The following is a 27,068-nucleotide window of genomic DNA, read 5'->3' on the forward strand; positions in this document are numbered from 1 at the left end:
AGGGAGAAAAATTTTAAACTCAAAAGCTTATGGAAGTGATTGTTGATAATTCAAAATAAATTAATAAAAAAAAAGAAAAGTGATTAGAATTATTGAGTACATTAAACACCCACCACCTTCCTTCAGGCTGATGAAGATACTGACAGGAGCATTGATTTGAGGACCAAGAATTTTGATACTTTGACATTTCAAGAACCATACACACAATATGAAACTACTTCAAGTCTATAAACATCAAAGATTGAAATAATAGCTCATGTTTACATAATGCTTTAAGATCAACAGAGCCCTTTCTCACAATAACTCTCTGGAGCAGGTAGAAGTATTTTTTATAGATAAAGAAACTGAGGCTCTGCAAAGGTAAGTGACAACCCAAATCAAAGAGGTCCTAAGTGGCAGAGTCAATATTAAAAACCTAGGTGTTCTGATTCCAAATCCAGGATTCTTTCTGCTATAATGTACTCTCTAGTCTCTCTTTCTCTCTGTCTCTGTTTCTCTCTGTACACATATACACACACATACACACACATAAAATACTGGACCTGGAGTCAAGAAGACCTGAGTTCAAATCCAGTCTCAGAGATACTTACTAGCTGTTACCATGGGCAAGTCATGTGACCCTTGTCTGCCTCAGTTTTCTTAACTGTAATGAGGCTAATAATAGCACCTACCTCCCAGGGTAGTTGTGAGGATAAAATGAGATAATATTTGTACAGCACTTAGCACAGTACTTGCACATGGTAGGCACTTCATAAATGCTTGTTTCCCGCATAGATGGCACTTCATAAATGCTTGCTTGCTTCCTTCCTTCCTATTCCATATGAATGAGGAATTCAGGGTCAGAGGGGTCATGGGATTTGCCCATGGTCACAAAACTAGTAGGTGTCAAAGATGGAGTTTGAACTTAGGTATTCTTGCCTCCAAACCAAACACTCTGTCCAGTAAGTCTTTCTGTATGAACTGTATACACTATGAAGTGAATTTATTCAGCCTGCTAAACATAGAACAGTCTGATTCTTCTCCATGACATGCACTGCAAGTGTTCTCCCTGAGAACTATATGGGGAGTTTAGTGTGACCAATATTGGTTGTTGGGGCTCTTTCTTTTCATGGGTTATTTGGATTACAGACACCCAGAATTTCATAAGATTGAATAGAGAACCATGGGGGGAGGGGGATGTCAGCCCCTAGAGAAGTGGAGCATGGTTCTTTTAGGAAGAGCCCTTTTACCTTCTTCATTTAAGAGTGGAGAGAATTACTGGCTGGATAAACCTTGCCATCCAAGTTGGGTGTAAAATCATCAGAGTCTGGACTCCCCTTCATTTTCACCCTATAAATATATACACTGTGCAAACGTCTCTCCCTCCCTCTCTCCCCCCCCCACCACATACACACATACACACACACACACACACACACACACAGAGTGGCTAGACAAGGGAACCTTGGGAAATGAGCAGCTCTGGAGAAATCCAAATAGGGAATATATTGACTTGTAGGGTAACACAAAAAGCCCCTGTTCCTGAGTGAATATAGAAGAAATTTCTGAGGTGCCATGCTCTCTCATCCCTGTGGAGTTCTGTGCCCTGAGCATAAAGGAGACTGGAGAGGTTGGGTCAAAGAAGGGAGGAAGTGGGAAAAATTTGAGAGGAGAGAGAGAGAGAGAGAGAAAGGGAGGAAAGGGAAGTAAAGGAAAGTAAAAAGACAGGGGCAGAAAATAGAAAGGAAGATAAGGGGAAGGGAGAGTAGGAAGAGAAAGGGGGCAGGGGAAGAGAAGTCATATAGCATGGTGGAAAGAGCCATGGATCTGTAATCAGAAAACTTTGTTTCAAAGTACCTGGTGACCTTGGACAAGTCACCTAACTGTGATGAATTTCTGTTTCCTCATATGTAAAATGAGAAATTTGGACTAGAGCATCACTAGTTCTCCTCAGCTCTAAAGTCCCTGATAAAGAAGCGATGTGAAAGTAATCAATTAAGTGATAATGGTAGAGAAGGCTAAGAAAAGCCTCTAGCTGAGGTGACCCAGAGCAATGATGCCAGGTGGGAGTAGGCCTAGAAGGAGTGGCACAGAAGAGTCCAGATAATGAAAGGCTGTTAGGTCCTGGGATTGTAAATAAGCCTGGGAAAATCCCCATCCTGAGTTCATTGGAACTTGGGGTTCCTCAAAGGTGCTCATGGATATATCTTTTTTTTATTACATCTGCTTGTGCCATTCTTTGGTCAACCAGGTGGCAAATAAGGAGTTAATGTCAACCTTCTGTGCCCTGAGCAATTGAAATCCTTCCCCAGGTTTCTAAGTGGAGGCTTAAACTACGTGTGGGAAACCCCTAAACATAACCCTAAGACATTCATGTCACTTCCCTCAAACAAAGACAATATAACATTGTCTTTGGGGTGCGGAGAAACCCTGATCCCTAATCCTGGGTGAGCTGGGGAGCCCAAAGACTGAGCTCTATTGCTTGTGACAGCTGGACATGAATCATTGTCAATACGATTCAGTCGTTGAGCTGCCTCTAGGATCTGCCACACAAACAAAGGGCCAAATGTAGGAAGTATGTACTTCCCTTTTATGCCCGAAACCAAGGCCACAAATCATCAAATAAACATTTATATCACTGTCTTTTGGGGAAACTGGTTGGACTGCCACAGATTCAACAAGCCATTTCTCCAGAGTGCCCAGCATGGCCTCCCAGGACCCTGGCTCCAGGCCTCAATCCTACCTCACAAGTGAGCCAGGTTCCACAGGTGTATCCCTCTGGATTCCAAGTCACCCATGACCGGGGGGGAACAGGGGAGGGAGGGGAAGAGGAGGGGGATATTTACTGTAACATATGATGTATTTCTTTCTCCAGTCTTGTGTACTCTTCCTTCTCATGGGCCCTGTCTTGGCTTTGTGGTGCATTGCTTTGTTATATTTACATTGCTATTTATGGCATCAGTGTCTACAGTATTTGTTTTCCTCTTATGCCTGTTCAGTGTCTTCTTAAAAATAAAAAATCAAAGAATATAATGACAGAAGAAAATGTTGGATGAGATAAAAAGTATCATGTAAACAGAAAGGGCATCACATAAACATGCCAAGTTAGCTAAACCCCAAACACCCAGAGACAAGAAAAGCAAATGGGAAAGTCACCCAAAAAAGCAAGGAAGGATAGCCAAATAAGGGGTCTAAAGAAATAGCACTACTGTATAGTAATAAGATCATAGAATTTGGAGCTGGGGGATTGGGGGGAATAGTGTCAAATCACTGTCTGGCCCCATTATTTTACAGATGAGAAAATGAGACTTTGCCAAGGTCATACAGGTAAGAGCAAAGCTGGGCTGTAAACTCAGGACATCTGTTTCCAGATTGATGCTCTTTCCGCTAACCTATGCTGCCTCCAGACCCCAGGTGGAAAAAAACAGTCCCTTGATAGTAGGATAAAGGAAATAGAGAGACAGACAGACAGAGACAGCAGAGCGGGAGAGAAGAGAAGAGGAAAAAGGAGGGGAGGGGATAGAAAGAGAAACAGTAAAAGTAAGGTAGCTTGTGAATGTCACCTCTGGTGGGAGACTAGAAACAAAAAGAAAAGGTTGAAGGTCAACGACATATGCTAAAGTGGTGAAGGAATCAAGGGACTAATCCTGAGCATTTGACCCACTACTTACCACTTATATGATCTTGGGGAATTCTCTAGGCCTCAGTCAGTCAATTACCATTTATTAAGCACCTACTATGTGTCAGACACTGGGCTAAGAACCAGGGACTCAAAGAAAAGGCCCAGGGTAGGGGGGTGGGGAAGGAGGGAGCAGTTTATATATCCCTGCTCTCAAGGAACTCACAGTCTGTGAAAGGATACAGCTAAACAAGATTTAATATCCCTTCAACTGTAAATCAATGATCCCTCTATTGAGGGGAAATAACTTGTGGATAAAAGAGGTCCCTAAAGATTAGAAAAGGGTAAATTCCCACCTCCTTAGCAGGGAAGAAAAGATAATTAAGGTAATTATACCCTGCCTACTTAGCCTCAATACCTAGGGAGACATTAGAATAAATTATTCATTAATTTTCAGTCGCCTAGAAGATCCTTAACATAGTAATTGACTTGCCTCTGAGAAAAGTCGATAGTACTGGAACAAATTAAATTTTCACTGAAGATAAAAAGATGAAAAAGACAACCCTCAAAGAGCTTATCATCTAGTATGGTATAGGAGGGGATAAGGCATGTACACAGAGCATAAGTGTAATAATTCAAATGCCACAACAGTTATGAGAAGGGAATAAAGGATCAAGAGGTCACTACTGGCTATGGGGGTAAGGGAGGCTAGTTGAAGGAAGTGCCATTTAAATCACTCCTTGAAGGATGGGTAAGATTTCAATCGGTGGAGGTGGAGAGAGTGCATTCCAGACATATACAATGACATGAGAAATAGCCCAATGGTGGTGTGTTCATTTGGGAAACTTCACGTAGTCAAGTTCAACTGGAATGTAGAATGCCTGAAGAGGGAGAGCATGAAATTGGGATGAAAATAAAGGATAAAGGCATGTTATTGGAGGCTAACAATGCCAAGCTATGGTGCTTGCATGTTATTCAAAAGGCAATGAGGAGCCATTGAAAGTTTTTGAGTGGAAGAATGATATGATGAGAACAGTGGATTGGGAAGGTGAATCTAGCAGCATTGCCAGATTAACAGAGGTGAAGACCTGCTAGGAGGAAATTGAAATATTCTAAGAGACTGATAATAAGAGCTTAAACTAGGATGATAGCAGTGGGAAAGATTGCTATTTTCTCATGTCTACTATCTTGTGAGGAATGATGTCCTCATTAGATTGTGAGCTCCTTGAGGGCAGGGACTCCCTTTTGCCTATTTCTATACTTCTAATACTAAGTGCAGTGCCTAGCACATAGTAGGCATTTAATAAATATTTACTGACTGACCCACTGACTAATATGAGATGTATTTCAGAGTCATAGTTGACAAGAGTGACCAACTAATTTGGCACAGAGGGAAAAGGAGGGAGCAGAGTTAGAGAGGACTCAGTAGCTCTTTTTGTCTCCAGCCTGTGCAACTGAGCAAGTAGAAATACTGTTAACGTTAGCAGTTACTGATTTTGCTTGTTTAATTTACTGGTTAACATTTATTGGTTGATCAGTAATGTGAAATAGTGGAGAGTTTGCCTTGGTGCTGGAAAGACCTGAATTCAGGTCCTGCTTCTGACACATATTGGCTATGTAGTCCTAGGCAAGTCCCTTAACCTCTCAGTGCTCTAGCCAACTCTCTAAGACTATAATCGCAGAAGGAAAAAAAAATGCCAAACTGTATTGGTATAGGAAGCTTCCTCGTCTGAAAGTTTCGTACACCAATGAAGTCACAGGATGAGTCAGTATCCCCTATTTATCGACTGGGAAGTCAGGTGGAAAGGCAAGTTTTGGAGGGGGGAAATGATAAAATATAATGAGTCCCAATACCGTGCAAAACTGAGAGAGGACTTTGAAGAGAAACCTTGGCAAATGCTCGCATTTGAAATGTCTCTTAAGTTGAAGGGGTTGCTGTTGACAGATCTCTATGTTGACCTAAATTTCTGATGACAAGAGTGAACCAACAATCCACCCTCGCAATGACCCAGCATGGTTATTCAATTGGACAAATCCAAACCTACAGCTTTCAGCACTTTGATGGTTCACCTGCACTTTTGAGGCTGAAAGAGCAGGTTTGACCGGTAAGGTCACGGGAAGAAGGAAATGCCAACATCCCCACACCTGTGAGGACAACACGACTATCTGGCTCTATGCACATCATCTCCTATCCAGCAGTAAAACTGCCATGACAAAAGTAGATTTCTGCTTGCCATATATATGTTGAACTACAATGCTGTGCTAAAATAACGAAAGTAATAAGGATTTACTAAATACTTACTATGTGCCAGGCAATGTGCTGAGTGCTTGGAATACAAATATAAGAAAAAAGAAAGGTGGCTCCTTTCCCTCAAGAAGCTTTCATTCTAAAAACAATGCATAAAAGATGGCTGCAAACTAACTTGGGGATGGGTTGGGGAGCAAGGAAGAGAAGGAAGGTTGGAAAAGTCAGGGGAGTCAGAAGCAAAGCCAGGAAAGGAATGAAAGGGAAAAAAAAATCTTACACATAAGAAGTTGAATTAAAATTTGTCATGAAGTCTCCAATATAATGTAATGGAAATATTGTACTGGCAGTCAGGAGACTTGGTTTATGGTCACAACTCTGCCTGTAACTCACTGTGTGACCCTGGGAGAATCCATCTACCTTCATGGCACTCAGTCTCTTCATCTGTTAAATGAAAGAGCTTTTCATTAAATGGTCTCTAAGTTCCTTCACCTCTAAATGTCTATGATTCCAAGTGCCACATTTTGATCAGGTTTTTTTTTCTTCTCTGGGAAGAACATTTTTATGGGATGATTCTGTTGTCCAAACTCTAGTGAACTGTTAACTGTTGTGAAATACATTCAAAGGTACACTGAGACTTAAGTGCTGGTTATCTAAGGAGTCTGCCTAATGAAATTGTGGTAGAACACGTCATCAGCAACAACAATTAAAAAAAAAAAGCAGATGGTATCAGAGCTGGCTACAAAAACTAGTCTGAAAATGTTCCAAGTTTGATATAAAACTTCCCATTTCACAATGAATGGAATTGTTTTGGGAGAATACATAGGACAGTAAGAAAACAAAAGCTACCAGTTCTTCAAGAACAAATTGTTTCAATGGAATGACTCCATCCAAAGATATGGTAACCCATTGGACTGGGTTACCTGACCAAGATTATAGCGCTTTCTCCATGGATATATGGCCTGTGTGTCATTTATATGCCTTTGCCCCTCATTTCCCACACTTTGAATCATAGAGTTGAGGTCATCAGAGGTCATCTAATCTAATGTCTCACCATTTTAACATACCTTTTATAGCATCCCTGAACTCTACAGTATCCAGCTCCTGCTGGAGCACTTCTGGTGGCGTTAAACTCATTGTTTCACAAGGCAACCCATTCTATCATCAGACAGTTCTACCTGTTCCACCTAAAAACCTCCATATCTGCCTCCCCATTGGTCCTAACTCTCAACAGAAACTGTGAAGTAAAGCGACAATAAATGACAGTTTCAATTAATTCAGCCACTGTTGGCTGATTTGGAAGGTCAAGAAGAAATAGAGTGAGTCACACTCCAACAAGAATTATTTCAGATAACTGGGCTGCTTCAGCGCAGTACTCATTCCTCAATATCACAGAGCATTAATACCAAGCACCTGAATTTCCACAGCAAACTACTGAGTTGCTATAAAACTGTTTTGCTTCATGGCCAAAAAAACCACAAGAGCCTGTAGGGTTGTTGTTGCCTTACAGTCTCTGGAAAGGACTCAGCACTCCAATAACAATATTACAAGTTAATCATTAAAAGAGTTTGTCTGTTTTTGTCTGGGGACAATACATTTTGATCTTTGTCCTGCCTCTATAAAGATGAATGGCTCAGTCCCACATAAGGTAAGCTCAGGGAGCTGTTTGTATCCATACAGCGACTCGGAAGGCATGACCGTGCCCCAAATGCTGAGAGGCTTGATATTGTTCATCTATGTAGATGCACACTGAGAGGAGGGAAAACTACTAGGCTCTAACAGAAAATCCAAGTTGTCCTTTTCAATCAAGTCACTAGTACGACTCATATAGTGAAAAGGTCATTGGATTTAGAGACAGAAGACTTGGGTTTGAATTATGGATCTCTGCTAGGTCACTTATATGACTCAATAAGTCTTTGACTTGGATTCCTCACCTGTAAAAAGAGGAGATTGTATTGTCCCATCCCTTTCTAATGACCAGTGTCTCTCTCTCTCTCTCTCTCTCTCTCTCTCTCTCTCTCTCTCTCTCTTCCCTCTCTTTTTTTCAAAATAATCTCCTGAAAAAGCAGGAACATTCTAAAAGACCCTTGTGCTCTGCCACAATACAAAGCCCCATCTAAGTCCATGCAGCATTAGAATCATTCCATGCTTCAACTAAATATATGGATAAAGCAAATTTGCCTTCCACTGATATGCTGCCACACAGGCACCCTACAATTAACCTGTGGTGGCTTATACAGGATATCAGAATATTTCCCAACAGGAGTCTTCACTAACTATTGCCCCCTTAGGCACCATTAATGATACTCTTCAATCTTTTTTTTTTCACTTTTAATAAACATTTTATTTACTGACCAACAAAGTAGTTCTAAAACTCTAGCTTCTGGAAGAACCACTTGTTTTTGCCTGTCTTGTATCTTTCTTCAAATTTGACCTTGGCCTCCCTCCTCACCTTACGTTTTAGTGCAGGGTCATAGAACACATCCTTGTTGACAACTGTTTTGTCCAACGGAATATCCACAGAGCATCTGGTGGGCATGAGGTGGTTGTAGTTATAAACTTTCACAAAGGACTTGATTTTTGATCTCTTGGCAATCTTCTTTTTGCCCATTGCTGCAGTCACTTTGCGAGGGTAGCGGTCAATACCTGCCACCAAGGCAAGGCTGTAGGGCCTGTCGGAGGTCCCATCATCAATGTTCTTGACGATGACGGCTTTGGGCCCGGAGTACTGCCCGGCCAGGACCAGCACCACCTTCCCGGGTTTCATGAACTTGCCCATTTCGACACGAAGCGGGTCGCTTCTGGAGCCAAAAGGTGATACTCTTCAATCTTACAAAGACATATGTGCCTCCACTTTTGCCAACCCTAGATGCTGTGGGCTTTCCTTGAAATGTCTTTATGTCATTTTGTGATTTAAACTCTGAATTCTGGAGGTTTCTGCAACTTCCCTAGGCTTTGAGATTAGGCTTTCTGTGCTGGCTTTAAGAAGGGGGAATTGAGAGAATGGACTGTACTCCACTAAGCAGCTTAATGTAGTTTTAATTCCTGTTGTCATTGAAGCTTTCATCTTGTCCAATGGCATTTCCTACATAGCAGTCCCCGATGGGGAAATGTTGAGCAACTCACCAAGCAATGATTATTTATGATTTTGATGGAACCTGCTAGTTCAGCCACAGAAGAGCAGCTGGACATATCCTCAGAGCTGTAGGTTTGAATGCGTTGACTTGAATAATCATGTTGTGTGATTGCTAGAGTGGGCTGTTGGTTCATTCTTTTCATCAAAAGTTTAGGTCAGTGGAAAGTTCTGTCAACAGCAACCACTTCAACATAAGAAGCATTTCAAATGTTTGCAAGGCAATGAGAAACTATTCACAGATGTCATTCTTCAACAGTCATCTATGCTGGCTTTGCAAAGTGTTGGGGCTCATTCTCTTTCACCCATAAGAGGCCTGTGGTTATATTCCCTGTGATCTTAGCAGAAGAGCCCTATAAAAGAAAACAGTAAGACAAACCCAAGAAGATTAAAGAAAGAGGCCGCCTTGAATTAGTAGCAAAAAGTGATTTATTTTAAAACTCCAAAACACTAATAATTAGAAAAATACAAATTAAAGTAACTCTGAGGTTCTACCTCATGCACATCAGATTGTCTGCAAAGTGGACAAATATGGAAAATGATGGAAGTTGTAGGGGTTACGGGAAATAGGCACATTAATACACTGTTGGTGAAGCTATGAATAGGTACAGCCATTCCAGAAAACAAGTTAGAACTATACCCCAAAAGTTACTAAAGTGTGCATGCCCTTTCCCTGTGACCCAGCAATACCATGACTAGGCCTATAACCCAAGAAGATAAAAGAAAAAGGAAAAGGTTCTATATATACATATATATGCATATATGTACATGCATATGTGTATATATTTATTTATTTATTTATAGTAGCTCTTTTTGTGGTAGCAAGAAACTGGAAACTAAAGGGATACTCAGTTGGAGAATGGCTGAACAAATTGTTGAATATTAATGTAATGGACTACTATTGTGCTATAATGAAGAAAAAAGAAATGAAGACAGGTTCAAAAAAACCTAGGAAGATTTCTATGCAAAGTAAAGTGAAAAAAAAAAAACCAGAAAACAATTTATTCTCTAACTTCAATATTGTAACAAGTCAATTTGTTTCTTTAAGTAAGTTTTCATTGATATTTTCTGTTTCTTACATCACCATAGTTATTCCATGTAACCCATCCCTTAACTTTCTCCAAGAGTCATTTCATATGGCAAATAATACTTTTTAGAGAGAAAAAAAATAACATAACTGATCAACACATTGAAAATGTTCGCAATGTCTACACCTGTGGATCTCCTATCTCCACAGTGTGGTAGGTTGGGGGTGTCTTCATATCTCTTCGTTTGAGTCCCACTTGGTTTTTATAATTTTATCACATTTACTTTGGGTTATTTTGCTGTGTCATTGTTCTTTCCATTTACATTGTTGGAGTTGCTGTGTGTATTCATTTCTTGGCTATGTTTACTTTACTCTGCATCAGTTTATATAGTTTTTCTAAGCTTCTCTGTATTCATCACAGACTTTATTTTTTATAGTATGGTAATTTTCTGTATATTCATGAACCACAGCTTTATTTCCTCTTAATCTGTGTTCCCTTCTTTCTCTTGTCTCAGTGTTATTGCTACCATATTTTACTGTTGTTTAGTAGTGTCCAACTCTTTGTGACTCCATGGATCATACTGTTTATGGGTTTTTTCTTGGCAAAGATACTAAAGTGGTTTGCCATTTCCTTCTTTAGTGGATTAAGGCAAACAGAGGTTAAGTGACTTGTCCATGGTCACAAAGCTAGTAAGTATTGAGTTTGGATTTGAGTCTTCCTGACTCCATGCCCAATGCCCTAACCACTGAACCATCTAGCAGCCTATAACTGTACTAAATAACAGTGAGGAGTGGACATCTTTGCTTCACTCCTCATTTATTGGAAAAGGTTCTAGTGTATCTTGATTGCCTGTGATACTTGCTTTTGGTTTCAGCTAGATGTTTTTTATAATGTTAAGGGTCTGTCTACGGCTATGCTTTGTATGATTTTTAGCATAAAGGAGTGTTGTATTTTGTCAAAACCTTTTTCTTTATTGAGATCATCATCAGTTTGGGATATTTTGATTTTTAATGTGATTTCAATGACTGTTTTCCTAATGTTGAACCATCCTTGCATACCTAGTATAAATCCTGTTTGATCAAAAAGAATTTCTTGGATAATATAACCTGATAGGATTTTGCTTAAAAATTCTGAGTCAATGTTTATGTGTTTTATATTTCCCTGGTTTAGGTATGAGGACTATATTTGTCTCATAAAAGGATTCTGGTAGGATGCTTTCTCAATTTTTGAGAATAACTTGTAAATTATGGTTATTAATTGTTCTTTAAAAGTTTTATAGAGTGGGCAGGTAGATGGTGCAGTGGATAGAGCACTGACCCTAGATTCAGGAAGACCTGTGTTCAAATCTGGCCTCAGACTAGCTGTGTGACCCTGGGCAAATCACTACACCCTATTGCCTCATTCCCCTCCAAAAAAAAAGTTTTATAGAGTTCCCCCTTGAATCCATCAGGACCAGGAATTTCTTTTCTTTGTTAGTCATTTTACAGCTAAATCTATTTCCTTTTCTGAAATTGGACTATTTAAGATTTTTATCTGGTCTTCTGAAACTTTGAGTTTTTTATATTTTTAATATTATTATTTATAACATTATTATTTTATATTCTTTTTATATTCTTGTGTTTTTGGTTTTATTCACATTTAACTGTGCATGTTATATGCATAATTATTTTTTTTCTTTTGGGTTTGCTATTTCACCTTTTTTATTTTATTAGTCTTTTCCAAAAACCAGCTTTTAGTTCAATTTATTATTTCTATAGATTTTTTTATTTCCAATTCATTTATTTCTCCTCTAATTTTCAGTATCTTCTCTTTTGTTTATTTTAGGTTTTTTTTTTTGTTTGTTGATTTTCCAATTCTCAAAAATGCATATTCAGGTCTGTAATTCTTTTTTTTTTTCTATTTTGTTAATGTATGTTTGCAACATGATCCCAGGAACTTTAGTATATTGTTTCATCATTATCTTTTTCTTTTACACAGTTATTCATTGTTTCTATCATTTGTTCTTTGATTCACTTATCATTTAAGGTTTTGTTGTTAAGTCTCTATTTGGGCCCATATCTTTTATTTGTGGTCCCTCTACCAATTCCTATTTTTATCAGGTTAACTATTTCTGCCTTTTTATATTTGTTTCTCCAGAAATTTGTTCAGTTCTATATTTTCCTTTTTATCTGTTAGACCTATCCAAAATTAATAGGATATTAAAGCCTCCTCTCACTATTATTTTACTGTCTATGTCTTCTTGAAAGTCAGATGTTTCCTTTATGAATTTGGGTGCTAAGGAATTTGAAACATGTAAGTTTATTGCTGGTATTGTCTATAGTTCAGCATAATATAGTTTCCTTATTTATCCCTTTATTTATTTTTTGAAAATTGGTTTTTGCTTTAGCAAAATAGCTTTAGCTAATAGCATGATGGCAGTTTCTGCTTTTTTGGATGCAATTGATGCATAGTAAATTTATTTTCCATCTTCTCAGTTCTATTTCACGTGTCTTTTTTTAATGTGTTTCTTGTAAGCAACAGATTGTAGGGTATTGTTTTCTTTTCCAATTTGTCATTCTTTTTTCATTTAACTGGATAACTTAATCCATTCACATTTAAAGTTATGATTACAATTATGTTTTCTTGCATGTTTCTAAAGGTTTTTTTCTTCTCAAGTTATGATTTCTCTCATTTCTCTCATACACACACACCACACATACACACACACATACTTCTACAATAAACAAAGTATAACGTTCCTCCAGTTACTTTACTTTAATCTTCTTTTAAAGTGGCCTTTTCCCCACTGGCTCTATTCTTCTCACCTGAGATACCCTCTTATTGTTTGTTATCTTTTTCACTTTATGGTTTTATGTATTAGTACCTTTTTCTTTCCTTCTTTTATTTGTTTTCATATTTCTTCTCCTTTTTTCCCCTCAAATAGATTACCCCATCCTCTCCTTCCTTTCAGCTGGTTCTATTGTTTTTTCATTTTTGTGCTCCTTTCCAGAAAGTATTTTTCTCACTCTTTATTGTCATCTTCTCATTCTGTATACTCTAGACATGAATTCCTGATTATGACCCTTATAATTATCTACTCTCTCTATTTTCTCTGAAAACTTTCAGAGTATTCATTCTAGGTTCTCCCTTCTAGGAGCTTTCTGCCATTGCCCAGCAGAGTTTGCCTCAGGGATTCCCTTTTCCACTGTGTCTAACTCCAAGAACAATGCCAATGTTTGCAGTTGTCAGAGAAGACATTTCCCCGTGTAAAGTCGCTCTGGATTATGCAGCCCACCTATATGCAACCCATTGACCTATACCTTCCTTTGTTTATGTATTTGCCTCAAAATCTTCCTGTGTCCATGCTCTCTCCTCTAGGTTTCAGTTGTCTCCAGGGGTTCCATCCTCCTGCCCCTCCCCACCACACACACATGCCAATGTAGATAAGTAGACTTCAAGCATTAAATTGTTTAGACCTCATTCACTGCAAGTTCCCCATTACCTCTTATTAGTGGTTTTTTTTTTTTTTGGTTGGGCAATGGGGGTTAAGTGACTTGCCCAGGGTCACACAGCTAGTAAGTGTTGTGTGTCTGAGGCTGGATTTGAACTCAGGTCCTCCTGAATCCAGGGCCGGTGCTCTATCCACTGCACCACCTAGCTGTTCCCCCCATCACCTCTTATTGACTATCTCTCTTGACCCATAGGAGCATTCATCAGTAGAACTGCCTCCCACCTCCAAAGTAAGGTCTCCTGCCTTTCTCTCTCCGTTTTCAATCTTTCCCCCTTCCTCCTCACCCAATCTCGTATAGGTTCTTCTCTTTTTGAGACCAGAGGTCACCTTCCTCTCATGACTAGCCCTTAATTTACCCCAGGTGCACCACCACTCTATGTCCCTGCTCCCCCCTATTTTATGTACCTTCCCTTGTCCTAATGTCCCACAAAAAAAAAAAAAAGCATTGATTCATCTGTAGTCAGTTTGTCATCAGGTTCTGTCCATAATGCTTTCTGTCTGCATTTTAACTGTTACCTCTACCAGATTTCTACCTTCACTCCTGTCTCATTGTGTACATTTAAAAGAAGTCTCTTACTGGTCTGTCTGTTGTCAGTGTTGCTGTTACTGTCCTTGCCTGCTACACTTATTCACTCTTCCTATATTTCTATTATTTAGAGTATTTGAGAAGCAAGTAATTTCTTTAATTCTAGTTTTCTTTCTAAAAATGTTTCAAACTCTTCTTTATTATTGAGCATCATCTTTTTTCCTGTATGGTTAAACTCAAATTTGCAGGGTAGATTGCCCTGGCCTGCATCCTGAGTTCCATTGCTTTTATTATTCCTTTCTCTCCTAAATTTTCTAGAAGGTCCAGAATAGTCTTGAATTATTTGACTGTCTTTTCCTTTGTATTTGAAGGTTTTTCTCCTAATGGCTTACAGAACTTGTTTCTGAAATGAATTGTTAAATTTAACCACTATTTGTTTTGGAGTTTGCAGTCTTAAGTCGTTGGGGTTTTTTTTTTCCCCTAGAGGTGATCTAGAGATTCTCTTAATTGGAATTTCATTTTCTATGTTCAGAAGTTTGAGCAGTTCTTTTCTATTATTTCCTGCATTATAGTGTTAAGGCTTTTTTGTCCTGTCATATTTTTCTGGAAGACCTATGATCATTATGTTGTTTCTATTCATCCTATCTTCAAGATCAGTAAGTTTTACTTGCATAGTTAGCATATCTAGAGGCCATATTTACTTTTATTGTTATTGGGGTTTTTTCTGTTGATTTATCTTTTTATATTCAAAATCTTTTAATTTTCTTCTTCCTGAAATCATTGGTAACTTTAATCTTCCCCTCCCTTCCTCACCCTGTTTCCCTATCCCTCACTTTCTGACTTCTTCCCTTCTGACTGTGATTTCCTTAGGAGTTAGATCTCAAAGCTTCTCAGCCTCCTCCCATACTGAGCAATTAATTCATAGTTTACCATCCTAGGTCTCTGCCCCAAGTGACTTTTGAGCTGTCAGAACTATCCCCAGCTTGATCTTATGCTTTTTCCCTCAGACTTGTTGGAGTGCTATACAGCTCCCCATATGGATGGTATCCTAATCCTCAATTTTCTGGACTAGGACAGGCAGTTTTTGCAGCAAGATTTTCCCTGGCACTAGTATTTCAGAGTTTGGTGGCACTGGTGCTATAGGGTTGCAGCCTCCAACAGGCTTTTGGTACTGAAGGGCTATGGCCAAGCTGGCTGTCATGGTCCAAGGAAACTTCATAAATTATATAATATAATATTATATATTATAACATTTATCTGTAATGTTATAGGTGATATTATAATGTTATTGATCATCTACAGTGTGTGATTCTCTACATCTATGTGAATAAGGAATTAAAGATGGGTTCAGGTAGATGGTACTAAGAATTCTTAATAAGGTAGCTGGCTGCTTCCCTATTGAAAAGAAAAAGGGAGGGCTAGAGATCAAGGATGCTGGGGGTCTTGCAGACTTCACAGTCCCATGTTCCCCAAGGAGATGCTCCTGGATTTTGGTCCCATCTGCTCCGTGGACAGGTACCCTAGAAAAATCTCCAGACAAGTTCTCTTCCTGGGACAAAATGATCCTAAATATAACTTAAATAAACTTCAAGGAGAAGTAAATCATTTTGCTATTGCTCATTTATGTTTCTTAAGAATGCATTGATTATAGTAGATGTTTAGTAAATATTGAGCATACTTGGAATAAATTTGTCAACATCTTGCAGGCTACTAGAAGTACTGATGCTGGTCAAGTTATTTATCTCTGTTTGCTTCCATTTCCTCAACTGTAAAATAGAGCTAATAATAACACTAATTTCACAGGGTTGTTCTGAAGATCAAATGAGAAAATATTTGTATAGTGCTTGGTACGTAGTAGGCACTATATAAATGTTAGCTGTTATTATTATTATTATTATAATAATGAGACAATGTGCCTTGAGTACAAGCATCAAAACAGAAAGTTCAATAGGAGCTAGGTAACTGTAAAAATCTAAAAAGTTCAATTTACTCCTAGTTATTAATGACAAATACAGGCAAAAAAAAATTCCTCAAAACAAATAATTGATCTTACTAATTGCAATATGATCCAGACCCTAACTTACAGCATCTTTGGCCGTTACAAGTACATATAGGCCTGTGTTCTGTTTCCCCAATGAGATTATAAATTTGTTGAGGGAAAGAAAAATATGCCTCATGCATTTTTGTGCCCCCAGAGGTTAACAAAATACCCTTCACATAGTAGACACTCAATAAATGCTTGTCAATTAATTGATTTAACTGATGTATTGATATACAAAGATTCTGAGTAAGCCCAAGAAAGGCAAATGGTTCAGTGTATTCCAAGTCTGGCCAAAGTACAGGAAGAATAATGCTGCTTTTAATGTTGTTGCTTGCATTAGTCCTAAGTTAGTGAGTAAATAAACTCTGGTCTGCACATCTGGTAATCCAATGACTTTCATGAATATTAAATACATATTTTAAATATTTGAAGAATGTTGCCAAGTATTTTTTTAAATAATCATTAACACACACAAAAAAAAACATAGAATGTCCTAAAGTTTGAGTTAGCATGGTCTAATAGAAAGAACAATCATCTAGATGTCAACAGGAAAAGCTTAGCTCCATCTAGCACTAACTACCCTTTCTGTAAATGGGGGTTAATATTTTCAACCCTACCTATCTTAACAGATAGTTATAAGAAATGAATAAAGTCATAGATTTAAGGGGGGAGAGACCTTAGATTTCATTTAGTCCAATCTCTTCATTGTACAAATGAGGAAACCAAGGCCCATAGAGAGTAAGTCAAAAAGTATTTATTAAGCACCTACTTACTATATGCCACATCCTGTGCTAAGCACTAGGGATACAGAGAAAGGCAAAAACAAACCCCTGTCCTCAAGTTCAAAATCTAATGGGGAAACAACATGCAAACAGCTGTGTACAAACAAGATATATGTAACATACATAATATACATCTGTATCGATACATGTGTGCATACTGATACATATATATACACACGTGTATATACTTATGTATACATATTTATTCTCAAAGGCATTAACATTAAGGAGAACTATGAAAGTTTTCTTGCAGAAGGTAGGATTTTAGCTGAGATATGAAGGAAGCCAGAAGGGAGAAGTGGGAGGGAGAGAATTCTAGGCATGGGGGCCAACCAGTGAAAATCTATAGCATCAGGAGATGGAGTGTGTTGTGCAAAGAGCAGCAGAGGCGAGAGTCACTGGATCATACAGGGAAGGAAGGTACAAGAAGAATACTGGAAAGGTAGGAAGGGTCCAAGTCATAAAGGGCTTTTAAAACCAGAAATATATATGATCCTAGAGGGATAGGGAGCCACTGGAATTGATTGAATGGGGGGAGGTGACATGGGCAAACCTGCATTTTAGAAAGATCAATTTGACAACCAAGCGGAAGATGGACTTGAGTGGGGAAAGTCTTGAGGCAAGGAGACCAACCAGAAGGCCAATAGCCTGAGTGTGAGTTGATAAGAACCTGAATTAGGGTGTATCAGTGTCAGAGGACAGATGGAGGTCTATACTAGGGGTCTTATGGAAGTAAAATAGATAGGAATTGGCAGTAGATTGGATGGGGGAAGCGAAGTGTGGAGTCATGAAAGACACCTAGGTTGCAAACTTATATGACTGAGACAATGGTAGGTACCCTTGATAGGAATAGGAAAGTTGAGAAGAGCAGAGTGTTCTAGAGAAAAGATAATGACTTAAGTTTTGGACATATTGAGTTTAAGATGTCTACTAGGCATAAAGTTTGTATAACAGGTAGCTGAAAGTGAGAGACTAGAGATTAGTCCTGGATAAATAGATCTGAGAATACTCTAAATAGAATGACAATTGAATCCATGAGACCTGATGAGTTCTCCAAGAAAGTATTTTATAGAAAGATGAGATAACCCAATGTGTTGAGAATTCTTCTTCTGGTATTTTTAATATTTTCTGGTCACCAGTGTAACCAGTAGACTGGCCATGTGTTACATCTCCCTTGCTACATGACTGGCCCTCCTTTCCATCATACACCACCTTGGCAATCTTTTATAGCACTTTTTGGGCACACGATGCCATTTGATGACACAAGCCATCAGCAAGAGAGAACAAATTGGGACTAAATCTGTGAAACTACAGAACCTCCCATCACCTCACTATGCTCACTAGTCTGAATGCCCGTTCTTAACATCGTTCTTCTCCATTATATAACTATAATTCATGGAACATATGAACAAGCAAGTAGACATTTATTAGTGCCTTTATGTGCCAGGCATTATGTTTGGTACTGGTGATAAAAAGAGAAAGATGAGAGTCCCTGCCCTCATGGAGCCTATATTCCACAGGGAAACCAACATTTATGTAAGCATATTTTTGTCGTTGTGTATGTACAGAACATATGTGTAAAATAAATACAAGGTAATTTGGGGAGGGACTGGGAAGGATCAGAAAAGGGTTCATATTTTTTTTTAAATGGTGCTTGAACTAACTTTGAAGAAAAAAAGGGATTCTCAGAGGCAGAATGAATGCATTCCAGGCATAGGTAGGGAGTGGGCAAAGGAGAATCAAAATTACACATGACCCAGAGGGCAATGGAAAAATCCCATACTCAAGTAAAGGAAATGTTTAAATTCTCCAGTGCTAAGCCTTGCCGTTATGAGAGTTGTGGATTCTGGCTTGCCATTTAACCTTGGGCAAGTCACTTAACCTCTCTGAGCCTCTGTTTTGTCATCTGTAAAGTGGGTGTAGTAATACTTGTACTACCGATCTCATAGGGTTGGTTGTAGGAAGCCGGAGCAGGGGGAAGAGGGGGAATAAGGGTTATCTTAAAGCACTTCAGAATTATTATTTTTTTTAAAAAATGATTGTTACTGGGAAAGGCAGTGTCAGACCAGACTTTGTATGACAGACCAAGTAACACTAACCACAAGGCAGCCCTTTCCCCCAATCCATCCCCTACACACACACACACACACACACACACACACACACACACACACACACACACACAAAGAAAACCAGTGAAACAGTCTGAAGGCAACAAGTTATCAATACTTTGCCATGCTTTGCCATCTAGCATATGGACCCAAGGAAATAGCGATAAACACAGGAATCCACAAACATATAAAAAATGAATTAAGATAAAACAAGAACCCTTACCACTTAATGAGGGAGGTTTATGAATGTAGATTCAGGACAATGACTCAGAAACATGATTACCTTATCATAAACTTTAGTTGATAGACTTTCATTTCTAGAGAAGCATGGCTCCAACCTTCTTGACCTACCTCCTGCCTGTTTTTTTTTTATTCCTTCTTTTCTTTCCCCAAGATTATTAGACCTGTAAGGCCAGTAAAAAAGAAATGTATGCCACCTCAGTTCTGTTCTTTCTGTCTAAAAGAACATCTGCATTATGTCAAACACTCAGGTTATATCTGTTCTGTGACCAACTTCCAGGGTCATTGCAAGGCATAAGAAGAAAGAAGAAAAGTAATAGTTGGCAGTTGGGTAGCAATTTAGGATTTACAATGCCCATTCTATATACTACCTCACAATAATGTTGTAAGATAGGTATGCCAGGCATTATGGTTCCCATATTACAGATGAGGAAACTGAGGCTCATCAAAGTTAAGTAAAAACTTAACCATGTGTGAGGCTCATCACACATAGTAGTGTCAGAGGCAGAATTCAAACCCTGGGGCTCCTCCTGACTCCAGGTTCAGACTTCTCAGTGTTCCACACTGCTTCTACAGAGATACTAAATATCTTTGCCACACTAACCAGCAGTGTCCTTTACCTAGCTCACTGGGAAAGAAAAGAAACTGGAAGTGCAGATTATCTACTTAGCCTGGTTCCTCTTAGCCTGATCTTTTCTCTTTCACCTTTATCTTCTTTCATACAAGTGAAGAAGAAAGGGAGAAAAGAAGGAAGGAAGGAAGATGGTGGGAGGAAATGAAGGGACAGAGAAGGGGAAATGTTGCTAGATGTGAAATTCCATGAGATAATGATAACACTTTTATGTAGCATTCATATCCACTAAAGTCTTCCTCTGATGCCTCACCAAAGGGAAGAAATGACATGTCAGCATAGCCCAATCTCTGGCAGATCCTAGTGATCTAGGAAGGCTCCAAGTATAAGCCTAGCAGTGGACTGGAGATGTGGGTCACCTAAGTCCAGTCAGGAACATCACCACAAGGCTGAATAAAGGGTAATGAATTTTTGAGCTACAGCAACCAACAAAGACCATGGTTGCCATCACTGAAAATAGAGGGAGCACCTACACCAATTAATTCATAGATGCTGTAAGTATTGATATGTATAATATTTTATAGCCAGAATTCATTTTTCATATATATCATCTCATTTGATCTTTGTAACAGCCCCAAGGTTGGCTGGATTGGTCTTATTATCCTTGTTGACAGTTTGAGGAAAATAAGGCTCAAAGTGATTTAGTACCAACTTGCCTTAGGTCACACAGCTTGAAAGTGGCAAAGTTAGGATTGAAACCCAGGTGTTCTAACCCCAAGTCTAGTTATTTGCTTGACTAAGCTCGCTTATTCATTGTTTGTTGTTTCAATCATCTCTGACTCTTTGTGATCCCATTTGGGGGATTCTTGGCAAAGATACTGAATTGGTTTGCCAACTCATTTTACAGATTTTCGAGGGAACTAGGGGCAAACAAGGTTAAGTGACTTGTTCAGGGCCACCCAACTAGTCTGAGGCCAGATTTTGAACTTGTGAAGATGAGTCTTCCTGACTCTAGGCCTGTCGTACTATCCAGCTGAGCCACCTAAATCTGAAGTAGCAGGTATTTGACTACTCAGAATCCCTCCCGTCTCCCCCCTTTTTTCTGTCGTCTACTTAAATGCCTAGGTCCCAGAAACTAAAGAAGCAGTTTTAATTTCAAGAGATTTAGTCAATCACAGATGATAGGATGACTGTAAGATCCCAGGATTTGTAGTTGAAAAGGTCCTAGAGGGCATATAGGCCCACACCCTCATTTAGAGATGAGTACACTGAGGCCCTGAGAGGTCCACCATCTCTTCCTCCCCCCAAACCTTAAAAATGATTCTAAATTGGGAGTTCCAGAACTACAGGTGTATGTATGTGTATGTATATGATGGATACATATGAATGAAATGATCTAAGTGTGTGTTTATATACAGATATAAACTACTTATAGTGATAACTATGTATATGTGTATTGGGTATGTATGATATCTTCTACCTTTTTTGTATAGGGATAGGGACTGATGATTTCATTGGTAAACTTGAGAGCAGTCTTTTGACTCTTTTTGTATCTTCAGCTGTTAGCCCAGTGCCTGGCAGATAGTAGGCACTTAATGCAAGTCAAATCTTCTCTGCATTTAGAGTCCTAGAGGTTACCTGTTGCTTTTAGAGGGTAAATAGCTTGCCCAGAGTCACATAGACAGTATATACCAGAGGCAGAACTTGAACCCAGGTCTGCCTGGCTTTCAAGGTTTGCTCTCTCCCTATCCTGGTGGCAGGTGCAGAATGACTATTATAGAATGTTAGAGGAAGGGAGGAAACACACACCCATTAGTCACTTACTGTGTACCAGGCACTGTGTTGGCATAACAGAAGGATGTTCTAACATACGATAATATTTTCACATTTCTTAAGCAGTCTGTCCATGAAAAAAAAGCTGTTAGATATTAGATCTAACATTTCACTCAATCAGATCGTTCTATCAATAGTAGCTCAATACACACCTGTGGAACATCTATCTGGGAAAGAGCCACAGAGATGTGGATGTGGAGCCAGTGGCCCTGGGTTCAAACCTTGGCTATGACTGGTACAGTGAAGAGAAGCCTTGATTGGGAGTTGGAGAATCTGGCTTTTAAATTCTTCCTCTGCTACTTAATTAGCTCTGTGACCTTGGGCAAGTCATTTACTTCTCTAGGTCTTAGTTTCTCAACAGGAAAATGGAAAGATTGAACTAGGTCCCTTCCAAACTCTATATCTATTATCCCATGATCCTATAGTTTACTAGGTGTGTAACTCCAGGCAAGTCACTGAACCTCTCTGAGACTTATTTTCTTCATGTATAAAATAAGGAGGTTGAACTAGACAAATTTCAGCTCCATATCTATGATCAAGGTACCTGCACATGTGCGTGGATAGGCAGCTCAGCTCTGAGTTAAGATTTCAGTCTTTTCAGCAAGGCTGGCCATACCATTGGCATTGCTGCTCCCCCTTCACCTCTATGCACCCCTCTCCTTTGCCAACATCCACCCACGCAGGCACACTGGACCGCACATGCCAGGTGGAAAATGAGATAAGTACTCAGAGAGCTGAGGGGGTGGAGAAAGTGGGTAGGAGGTAAGGAGAGGAAACGCCCTGAAGACAGAAGTCTGCCTGTCTATTGCAAATTGCCATGATATAATAAAATGTCCAAGCATTCACAGAAGTAAAATGACCCTGCTGGCTCGAGCACTGCCCGACTCCAAGCATGAAAAGGCAGGACTTTAGCCCAGCAAATCAGTAGGAAGCTAAAGACGCTGAACTTGGGACTTGGGTTCCCTTGATAAGGGTAATACATAAACAGAGAAGCAGGAATGGAGCCTCAGCTTTCTGCACATGGAATTCCAGCTCAGGGTTGATATTTGCGAGATCTTTGCCCTTTAGATCTAACAGGAAATCTTAAAATGGATAACATGGCTTGTCAAGGAAGGGGTGAGGCCCCTCCAACACATAAGAGAGTTGCAGCAGCATATGGATGGGAAATGAGAGCTTGTTAAGAAAATATAATTCAGGTTTAACACATCTCAGGTCAAAGTACATCTTAAGTCTTTCAGGAGCAGAAAGAAAAGCCTTTAGTAGACACATACGTTAATACAAAAGAAAGGGATAAGGGAGCTTGGCAAATAGCAGAGAGAAGGCAATTTCTGAGATTCTGCAAGAATAATAATAACAATAGTAATAATTAATAATAATAATAATTGACAATATAGCATGTTAAAGTTTACATTTTTTTGTGCTATAGAGAAACCTTGTGAGGCAGGTACTATATTCTTATCCCCATTTTATATGTAAGGAAACTGAGGCTAAAGAAAGGGCAAGTGACTTGTCCATGGTATATTTGTTATGTAGTTGTTCAATTGTTTCAGTTGTGTCCAACTCTTCATGACCCATTTAGGGTTTTCTTGGCAAAGATACTGGAGTGGTTTGTCACTTCTTTCTCTAGCTCATTTTACAGATGAGGAAAACTGAGGCAAACAGGGTTAAGTGACTTGCCCAGGGTCACACAGCTAGTAAATGTCTGAGGCCAGATTTGAACTCAGATCTTTTGACACCAGGCCCTCCGAATCACCTAACTTCCTGGTCCATTTGTTGGTGAGTGTCAAGAAAAGAGACTTGAACCCAGGTTTCTCCTTACTCCAAGTCCAGAGTTCTAGCTACTGTACTATGTTGTTCCTTCTAGGTGCTGAGTTGTCTGAGTGTATATCAGTTTAAAAGTTGAACCTGAAGCATTCAAGGAAGAAAGATTCAGAGTACAGGTTCGAAGTTCAATACGGTCAGTCAAAGGCAGAGTAATGTCAGAACGCCTTTAGCATAACTACATTGAGGTTAGCAGGTAATTTAATTACTCTAAGCATGATTAGTTCCTCTTACCTTAATTCCAACTTCAGAGCTCTTTAAGAAGCTAAATTCATTTATTTACATCCCTATCCTGCTTTAGTAAACATTCCACAGAGCTTGGATACTACATTAAATGAGACAGGAGAGAGAAATTAACTCACTGTCATTAATGGTATTTACAGTATTCACCTCTACCAGTAATTAACAAAGGGGTGAAAGCCAAGACATGCTTGATCCCCCCAGCCAAACGGGAACAATCCCAGCAGACTGCAGCCTTGGCATGGTAAGTACTAGAAACCCTCAGGACAACAATCACGAACAATAACACAAGCCTACAGGTGAATGCCACTGATTACCCCCTGCTCCTGTAGTGGAATAGAGACAATAGAACTAGCCCATAGCTCCAAGGTGGTTTGGGGATTTCTGTTCTGGGTCATTTAGCCAGCTGCACACACATAGCGATCAGATGTGACTCCCACCCTGTATCTCTGCCTTGTGACCAAAACAGTGGAATATCCGAAAAGCATTCAGTTCTGGAGACATGTCATCCAAAGAAGGGCCTTTGGGGGAAACATGCTGTATATCAAGGGTTCCTTCCCCTTCGGTAGTCTGGCAAAGACTCTGGACCCCTTCTCAGAATCGTCTAAAAATGCATTGCATTAAATAAATTACTTAAGAGTTACAAAAGAAACCAATTCTATTAAAGTGTAGTGTGTGTATGTGTGTGTGTGTGTGTGTGTGTGTGCATAAAAGTTCACAGACCCCAAGTTTAGAATCCCTGCTCTGTATGGTTAGCACAGTCAAAGTTTTTTTGGGTTTTCCCCCATACTATCTTTATATGATACTTTAATGTTGGCAAAATGTTTTGCATGCATCATCTCATTTTATACTCACAGCCAACCAGTGAGCTAAGCACTACAGATATTATGATCCTCATTTTACAAAGGTTAAGTGACTTGCCCAAGGTAACACAATTAGTAAATGTCTGAAGCAAATTTTGAGCACAGGTCTTGCCAACTCCAAGTCCAGGATTTTAAACACTACTCCTCCTTGCTATGTAGGCATTTGCCTTAATTAACACAATAAATAAAGAATTCTGTGGCTGTGAGATACGTTTCTGCCTGTCTTAGTCCAATAGGCAGCTAGGTAGTCAGTTAAAAAATCTGGGGGTTTTACTTTTCTGTCCCTTGGCAGAAAAAAAGGCCAAGGGGAATATTTCTGATCTTAATCTCAATTCCTCTCTGAGCTGATCCTCAGCAATTGATATCACAGCTGCTCAGTTCCTGGAAAGGTGAATAATCAAGCTACCCCCAGAGCTTCTGCCAAGATCTATGGGTAATTCACAAATGTGGGTAGATGGAATAAAGTGCTGCTTACAGCAATTGTGCATCCTTTAGACTCCAGAAACATGTAATTACTAGTCTACCCAGTCCTCAACCCCTGCTCTATCTTATCTTATAGTTTGTTGTTGTTTAGTTGTTTCGGTTGTATCTGACTCTTTGTGACTCCATTTGGGGTTTTCTTAAACAGGGTTTGTGCCCAGGGTCACACAGCTAGTTAGTATCTGAGACCAGATTTGAACTTAAAAAGAAGAGTCTTGCTGACTCCTGACCTAGGACTCTATCCACTGCTTAGAGCTCTGGCCCCAACCCTTCTTTGGTGTCTGCATCCTGTGGGTGACCCATCCTTCCTACCTGTACCACACCTATAGTCTTCCATCACTTCAGCCAACATGGTGTGATAGATACCATGAAGCACAGGGACAGGCAGGAAATCACACAGAATCACAAGCTAGAAAGGATCTTTGGAGATCATCAAGCCCAACCTCAACATTTTATTGCTGAGCAAACTAAGGCCTATGGAGGTTAAGCAATCTGCTCAGGGTCAAACAGTAAGTAAACAACAGAGCCAGGATTCCAACGCAAGTTTTCTGACTCCAAATCAAATTGCCCTTCCACTATACCCGCCTGCAAGGTACCATCTTCTATCTGACTACAGAGTACCAGCCTGTGCTTGGGTCAGTGGAGATAAGAACAGTTCAGCTTCATGCAACAAAAATAAGTTCAATCAATCAATCAATAAGCATTTATTAAGTACCTACTATGTGCTAGGTGCTGTACTAAGCTAGTTCCATATGTAGGCACTTCTCTGTGGGGTGTGATTTGATTAGTATATGTAAGAAACAAACCACCATGACACCCTAAGCCATTAGTATTCCATAATACCTGAAGTGTTATGGAATCAGAGAGCTAGAAGGGGTCTTAGAAGCCATGTAGTCCAGATTCTCATGCCATGCAGAAATTCTCTATATAACATCCCTAAGAGGTGGTCAATCAGCCTTGGGGGGGTGGGGGTGGGGAGGGAGAGAGAATGTGTGTGTGTGTATGTGTGTGTGTGACACAGAGAGAGAGAGAGAGAGAGAGAGAGATTACAGCACAACCCATCTCAGTTTTCAATAGCTGTTAGCGAACTGGCCTGAGCTGAAATCTGCCTCCCCTTAACTTCCACCCATTGGTTCTAGTGAGGCAACTAGGTGATATGGTATTTATTAGAGTGTCTGATTTGGAATGAGGAAGACCTAAATTGAAATCTAGACTCAATCACTTACTGTGTGACCCTGGCACAATCACTTTATGGACAACTCAAATGGTACACTGGTAACCCCAAAGAAAAAAAAAAGCACATGGGGAAGTAAGTACAACATTCACACAGGTTGGGAAGACACAAAAGGGCTGAGGTCTGAATCTGTGAAGGAAATGTCCACATTAAGGAAATGATGGATCTTTCTAAGCCTGGGTAAGTCACTTAATTTCTCTTAGCCTTGGTTTGCTCATCTGTAAAATGGGGATATAATAATAACATCAACCTCCCAGAGTTGTTGTGAGGATCAGATGAGATATTTTTTTTAATGCTTTGCAAATCTTAAAGTGATATATGAATGCTAACTTTTGTTAGTGGGGTGATTCTAATCCTTCTTGTGGAGAGGGTGCCTGGGAAAAGGGAAGTGATCCATTTCAATATTTCTCATGGGCCTGACTCTGGACAAAAGTCCTGGATTCATGGGAACAAGTCTCAGCCTTTTACTCCTGCCCAAAAAAAAACTATCTTCCCTAAAAATCCTGTAGCAGATAATGCAAAGTGAAGATCGAATAGAGTGGCAGGAAGCTCCTGAAACATGCAGTCATTAACATGAGCAGTCCTCAAACCCAGACTCCTCTAGATTAGCCACCTCTCACCTCTCATAAAGGGCCGCCCTGCCCAGTGCATTCAGATTTTGCCTCCTAACTGTTGGCAAGTATAGGAAATGGCAGCAATAAAATCATCTACCCAATTCAACTGCACTCACTTCCCCTGATTCCAGGACGGGAGGAAAAGGGGCCAAATGAATGTTTATGAATTATTCTCCCTAAACTTGCCTGGATTAATATGCATATACATTCACATACTC

General features: G+C 39.5%; 1 pseudogene; it reads right to left on the reverse strand.

The window, feature by feature from the left end:
• Nucleotides 1-8,211: 8,211 nt before the first annotated feature.
• On the reverse strand, nt 8,212-8,629 carry LOC114043915 (annotated as a pseudogene).
• Nucleotides 8,630-27,068: the final 18,439 nt, after the last annotated feature.

This window comes from Vombatus ursinus, unplaced genomic scaffold (genome assembly GCF_900497805.2).
Source record: "Vombatus ursinus unplaced genomic scaffold, bare-nosed wombat genome assembly UNPS02014770.1, whole genome shotgun sequence".
NCBI lineage: Eukaryota > Metazoa > Chordata > Mammalia > Diprotodontia > Vombatidae > Vombatus > Vombatus ursinus.